Source organism: Pristis pectinata, chromosome 15, assembly GCF_009764475.1.
Source record: "Pristis pectinata isolate sPriPec2 chromosome 15, sPriPec2.1.pri, whole genome shotgun sequence".
NCBI classification, from domain to species: domain Eukaryota; kingdom Metazoa; phylum Chordata; class Chondrichthyes; order Rhinopristiformes; family Pristidae; genus Pristis; species Pristis pectinata.
The window spans coordinates 8,960,943-8,968,582 of record NC_067419.1 but is presented as its reverse complement, the minus strand read 5'-3'; positions in this window follow the sequence as shown (position 1 = coordinate 8,968,582).

Genomic DNA, 7,640 nt, shown 5'->3' with positions numbered 1-7,640 from the left:
GAATGAAGGCAATTTGAATGTGCAGGAATGTAAGAAGCTGCAGAGAGCAGTGGACAGCCCAATACATGACAGGCACATCCCTCCCCACTATCGAAAACACCTACATGAGGTGCTGCCTCAAGAAGGCAACATCCATCAAAGATCCCCACCCTCCAGACCATATCATCTTCAGGCTTCTCTACCTCCTGCCCAATGGTAGCAGCTACCATCGGGCAGGAGGTACAGAAGCCTAAAGTCCCACACCACCAGCTTCAAGAACAGCTACATTTGGTTCTTGAGCCAAATTGCACAACCCTAATCACTACCCTAGTATAGCAATAACATGACAACTTTGATCACTTTGCAATACAATGGACTTCATTTTAATTCTGTTTTCTTCCCTGTAAAAATTGTGTATAATTTATGTTTTTCTTGTGAATGCTGCTTATCTGATGCTATGTGCCTGTGATGCTGCTGCAAGTAGGTTTATCATTGCACCCGTGCATACGTATGTATACTTGCGCATATGACAATAAACTCCACTTTGACTTGCCTCACAGCAGTGGCCGGTACAACAATGTATCAAAGGACATACCATTATGGTGCACTCAATTCTTAAAGGCACACTCACATTCATTAACAGTTCACAGCTTTTCCATAAAGTAACAAATCCATACAAAACACCAACTGTATAAAATGATTAAAGTATAGGAGCAGTTAACTGTTAAAATATGTAAAATTATGCAAGCAACTAATTAGTTGTAGAGCCTTAAATTTACTAAATGTAAACTCCCTCATTTGTTTCGTCCTCTCAATGACAAACTCTACCCTATTAGATAAACTTAACAATACTCCAGTGCAGATAATCCCATAAATGATTTCTCCAATTAGACTTCATATCTAGAGTCATAGAGCATACAGTGTGGAAATTGTCAAGTCCTTGCCAATAATCAAACACCCATTTACACTAATCCTACACTAATCCTATTTTTTTCTCCCCTCATTTCTATCAACACCAGATACCACTTACCAACACACTGGGGGCAACTTACTTATTTTACTTACTGGGGACAATTAACTTACCAACCAACACATTTTTGGGATATGGGAGGAAACTGTGCATCTGGAGGAAACCTACACATTTTATAACATTTCCTGAACATTAACTGTAACCCCAAACCCAATGCAGGCTAATTATATGTTAACTACTGCCACAGTTGAGTGTGAAACTAAATACGGTGCTGAGATTGCGAGGGTTGAGAGCTTCAAGGTCCTAGGACTGAACATCACCAATAGCTTGTCCTGGTCCAACCACAGAGATGCCATGGCCAAGAAATCTCACCAGTACCTCTTCTTCCTCAGGAGGCTAAAGAAATTTAACATGTCCCCTTTGATGCTCACCAATTTTTATTGATGCACCATAGAAAGCATCCTGTCTGGATGCATCATGGCTTGGTATGGCAACTGCTCTGCCTGAGACTACAAGAAACTGCAGAGAGTTGTGGACACAGCTCAGCATATCACAGAAACCAGCCTCCATGGACTCTGTCTACACTTCTCGCTGCCTCAGTAAAGCGGCCAACGTAGTCGAAGACCCCACCCACCCTAGCCATCCTCTCTTCTCTCCCCTCCCATTGGGCAGAAGATACAAAATCCTGAAAGCACGTACCACCAGACTCAAGGACAGCTTTGTATCTCGCTATTATAAGACTATGGAATGGACTTCTTGTATGCTAAGATGGCATCTTGACCTTACAATCTACCTCACCATGACGTCGCACCCTATTGTGTGCCTGCATTGCACTTTCTCTGGAGCTGTAACTCTTTATTTTGCTTCAGATGTTGCTCCAGATTTCCAGCATCTGCAGTCTCTCTCGTGTGTCTCCATGTATGTAATTCAGGAATCATCGGTCTGCTCTCGACCAGCAGAATGATGGAAGATGTCATCAACAGTGCTATCAAGCAGCCAAGTTTGGGTTTTGCCAGGACCACTCACCTCTGGACATACACTGAACGTAGAACTTAGAATAGTATAGCATAGGAACTGGCCCTTCGGCCCATAACATCTGCCCCAAACATATTGCCAAATTAAACTAAATCGCTTCTGCCTGTAAATGATCCACATCCCTCCATTCCCATGTTCATGTGTCTAACAGCCCCTTAAACACCACTGTTGTATTTGCTTCCACCACTATCCCTGACAGCCCATCCCAGGCACCTTCTACTCTCTGTGCAAAAAAACTCGCCCCTCACATCTCCTTTAAACTTTCCCCTTCTCACCTTAAATGCATGTCCTCTAGTATTTGACATTTCTACCCTGGGAAAAAGATTCTGACTTTCTACCCTACCTCTGCCTCTCATAATTTAATAAACTTCCATTAGCTCTTCCCTCAGCCTCCGACTCTCCAGAGAAAACAACCCAAGTTTGTTCAACCTCTCCTTATAGCTCACCCCCTCTAATCCAGGCAGCGTTCTGGTAAACTTCTTCTGCACCCTTTCCAAAGCCTCCACATCCTTCCTGTAATGGGGCGACGAGAAATGCACACAAACTTCATCACAACCTTGGTCCAATGTGAACCAAAGTGCTGAATTCCAGAGAAGGGGTGAGAGTGAATGCCTTTGACATCAAGGAAGTGTGGCATCAAAGAGCAGTGACTGGTACAACCACCTATCTTAATAGGTACACATACATTCATGAATTTCACAGTCATGACTGATTAAGACAGGGGGATGGTCCCGGCAACCTCACTAGAAGGATAAAGCACAGGAAAGGAGCCTGTTTTTATCTCTAGTTTTGCAAGATATCCTCCAAGAAAAAGATGCCAAAATCCTGTTGGTGCACAGTGAATAGAATGGAATTAATACTGCTTTGTCATAAATAAGCATGAAATAGATAAAGAAGTCTTTGCATCTTCACTGGTTATAAGTATTTTAGGGCATTTCTTTAATCATTCTGATATAATGCACATAATTTACTGTGAAGAGAATTTTAAAAGATGGGCTTAATGTAGGATTAGTGTCAATGGGCGGTAGATGGTTGGTATGTACTCGGTGGGCCGAAGGGTCTGTCTCCGTGCTGTTTGTCCCTGACTATGACCCCTAACTAAGCCTCTCAGTGGTCACCTCTTCTTTATCCATCAGTAGTGGGTCAGGTGCTGGTTTGCTCCATCACTTGTCTGCACCTGTTGAAAAGAACCATTTCATCTGCTACCTCGAGCTAAGTATGCTATTGTTTTCAATTGCCTTTTAAGTCTGCTGAAAGTCTCCCTTAATATATGTTTTCCCTGTTAAGATAATCTGCTGAAATGATCCCCAACCCTCTAAATTTGACTGAATGTAATTTTCCTGTCATATCATTTCATGCTACTGATATCCAAATGTTAAATAAAAAATCTCTGAATTTATTGCACTTTACATGTTGTAGCTGAGAGGCTGCCTAGGGCATTTTAGAGGGTAGTTGAAAGTCACTACATCAATGTCAGAGTAGCTATAAACAAAAGACTAAAAGGACATAAGTGAATTAATTAGATTTTTACAACAAATCAGCATTGGATTTTACTCATTCTAGCCACTTATTTCTAGATTTCACAGTTTCAGGGTTCCAGATTTGATCCTGGCCTCCTCTGTGGAGTTTGCACACTCTCCCTGCGACTGTGTGGGTTTCCTCCAAGTGCTCGGGTTTCCTCCCACATCCCAAAGATGTGCTGCTTGGCTGGTTAATTGGCTCTGTAAATTACCTTTCGTGCAGATGATGGGTGAATCAGCAGTCAAATGATGGGCACGTGAGAGATAATAGCTAAAAGGGAAGTAAGTGGGGGAATGGGATCGACTTGAAAGCTGACAGGACTTCAATGGGCCAAATGGCCTCCTCCTATGAAGATATGAGGAATAACATGAGGAATTTTCAGACTGCCAAGATTGAGATGAGAATTCACATACTCTAAATTACTGGTTCATATTTCTGGGAGCATTATTCCAATAACATTAACACTACACAACTTAGAGCCATTCCAGGCTATTTTTCTGTCATTTCAGAGGTATGCATCACTAGAACTTCATCTTAAAGCTTACACAGGAACAAGTTAACAAACCCACAATCCACACCAGCCAACGCCTGTCTGAGTAAAATACAAATTGATCACTGCACAGCATTATACATGAAGTAAAACATCCATATAATCAATAGATATAGGGCGATGTCTATGTCCATTGATGGAAAGAGCACATTTACTGTCCACACAGGAAGCAAGAAGGTCAGAAACATTGAAGAGAAAAGGCTACAGCATCAATAAAACCTTTCTGATTAAGATACATAATCAAGGCAAAAGGCATCACCTGATATCTGGAGTTGTACAGAGTGAAACGATACATTAAGATTTGTGTGCTATTTGAAGATCCATTTGCATTAGTTTGAAGCCACTTACAAATAATTTGGCCTTAGATCTTCAAACTTCCTTGGTTTAGTGCTCTTGGAGGAGCTGCAGCATTATGACAATGGAAGGAATGCTTCATTGGCTAATGTACACCAGAAGATAAGTGCTGGTAAGGCTGCTTCTTCATCCTTCCTATTCACAAAGTTTGATGGATGTAAATAGGGAATTTAGGAACCAATAGGAGACTATCTGATATCCGTAGACAGGGAAAGTTTCAAAATTGTCACAGAGTGACAGAGTTGCCCAGCATAGAAATGGGTCCCGACTTCTTTGCCTATCTACACTAATCCCATTTGCTTGCATTAGGACTGCATCTTCCCATGCCTTGCCTATTTAGGTGCCTGTATAAATGCCTTTCAAACACAGTGATTACATCTGACCCTGCCACCTCACAAAGGTTCTCCACATTGATTTCTGGGATATCAGGTTTGTTGATAAGGAGAGCTCAAGCAGACCTGGCCTTTGCATTCTGAGTTTTGAAGAATGAGAGGCAATCTCACTGGAACATGCAAAATTCTTAAGGAGTGCAGGGATGATGTTTCCCCTGGCTTGGATATCAAGAACTTGGATTACGGCTTTAAAATAAGGGGTTAGACATTAAAACAGAAATGAGAAGAAACATCTTCACCCTAAGGAAAGGAAATCTCTAAATCTCTTACAGACTCAGTTGCTGAGTATACCCAGGGCAAAGACTGATAGATTTATGGATATGGAGGGGATACACTGATGTGGAAAAAGTGGTACTGAAAGATCATGTTGAATGGCAGAGCAGGTATGAGGGGACAGATAGCTTACCCAGTTTCTATTTCTTATGTAAACCACCAGCACAAGGTTGTTGAAAAGCCATATCTTTCAGTCGTGCTGCTCATTGAGCTGCTCACTTCGAGCTCTTGATGGCACATAGTTACAACCTGAGGGGCAAAAAAATTTCATAATCCACATTCTCCTGATTTCTTTTACGCTCAAAATATCCAACCATTGATGACACAAGTTGAAGTTTGTGCTAAAAAAGTATTTTGAATGAAGCATCTCTGAATTAAAAGTAAATTTTATGTAAGTTCACCTTAATGAGATAAAAACAGAAAATGATGGAAACACTCAGCAAGTCAGGATGTATCTGTGGGAAAAGAAACAGAGTGAATGTTTTTCTGATGAAGAGTATTTGATCTGAAACATGTTTCTCTTATCACAGGTCCGGACTGGCCTGTTGAGTATTTCCAGCACTTTCTGTTTCAGATTTCTGGAATGTGCAATTTTTTTTATTTTCACTCCATTGAGATTGATTGATTGATTGAAAACCATGATTGATTTTCCTGACTGTGTAGCTAAAAGCCCTCCAATCTTCCTCAATTTGTCATCTCCTTTTCATTTTCTATCCCCCTCTCTTTAACAACCCATATAGAAAAAAATGAAACTTCATTCAGTCACTGTACCCTTGTCACGCACTACCAATCTGGAGGTTGGAAATACTCCAGAGGTGATGATCTTCAGAGGGGGAGGTTGCATTGAGTTATTGAGTCACTTACCGTGGAGGCTCAGTGGACAGCAAAGAGAACACATTGAAACAAAATACATTACTTTACTCAGTCTGACAGTTTATACTGAAAAGATCTAAATGTTATTACTTCTGTCTTGACCCCTTATATGAGCCAATCCATAAATAAGGTGCATCATTCTGATGAAAATTGACTTTCCTTAAAAGCTTAAGCAAACCATCAAGGAAAATGGTGCAACATTTTCTTGGACAAAGTAGTCGAATAGACTAAAAGTTCTCCCAATTCACGGAAGAAAATGTCCCTTGGTTCCAAGTATCCACATAAATTAAAACTCCACATTGGAACAATTTGCAGTGAACTATGTGCCTGAAACCAAAACTAGGGAAATATCAGGTATATTTATCTTGTGATATCTTTCTGCAATCTTCTAGACATCAGTACAGTTTCACGGCTCAGAATTCCCACCTGCATTATGACGGAACAGATTCTGCTAATGGATGTTCTATGTGATCAAGTACAGTTTGTGTTCTCTTCCAGGGCTTAAAAATGTTACATTTGATGAACTATACTTAGAAACACTGAAAGGTGAAGGTTCAGTCCTCAGGTATTACAACTTCATAGTTTCCTGGAAAATAACTTATTTGTTTCATGTTTTGATGAAAGGTTCCTTCACCACTTCTAGATATTTGTTCAAGTTATTGCACGAAAGGACTTGAATTTGTGGGGATGTACAAAACAGAGTGTACAATGTTTTTACTAGGCCCAAGTTATTTCATGATATTAGAGGCACTTAAAGGCTTTCAAACATTTATACAATATTCCCACATCTGTCTCAAACTATTTCTTCAAGTGATTTCACAAGGCTGGGTTTCCAACATTTCAGGAGAGGAGAGGAATGGTTTGATTTTATATGGCATTGTAATTTAAGTTTTCTCTTTGGTAAAAGCCCTAGCTTCACTACTTGAGAAATTCTCTATCTCCCATAATGGAATCCCTTTCTTGGAGTATTGTGTTCCGTTCTGGTCGCTTCATTATAGGAAAGATGTGGAAGCTCTTGAGGGGGTGCGGAGGAGATTACCAGGATGCTGCCTGGATTGGAGAGCATGTCTTATGAGGCTGAAGGGCATGTACTGAGCTGTAATGTTCTATGTTCCTTCCTCCTTCACATAAGGTTCCTTCACCGTCACTTGTCCCAGATTCAGATAATAGTGTTTATGTCTAAATGGTAGGATGCTCAATAGCACCAACTATATCTTTCCTGTTAGGAATGGCAAGAAGGGGTCATTCCCTCAAAGACCTTTCTATTTGGCAGTCACAGTACAGCAGCACATAATGAAGGTGTGGGCAAATGTAAGGGGTTGGGTGAACACGCATCTTCAGTGTATGTGGCCACAACCCATCCCCACTCGCACACATCAGCACATCCAAGTCCAGTCTTACAGATGGACCCCAGCCATGTGAGGCACAGGCCCATCATTCTGCTGAGATCGCTGAAGGTATTTCTGCTCTGCATAGTAGCAATAACCACTGAGCAACCTAGCAATAATATGTGAAATATGCAGAACATTAAGAACTCAGGAGGCAGATGCTTGGTTAAACATTGATGCCACAGTGAGGATTCTTTAATTCACACCTCCTAGCCAGCTTGCTATGGAGCTTCACCCTTGTTTCACTTGCAGTTATAAGCAAAGGTCATAGGTTGCACATTATTGCATCCGTTTCTGTTGGTAAG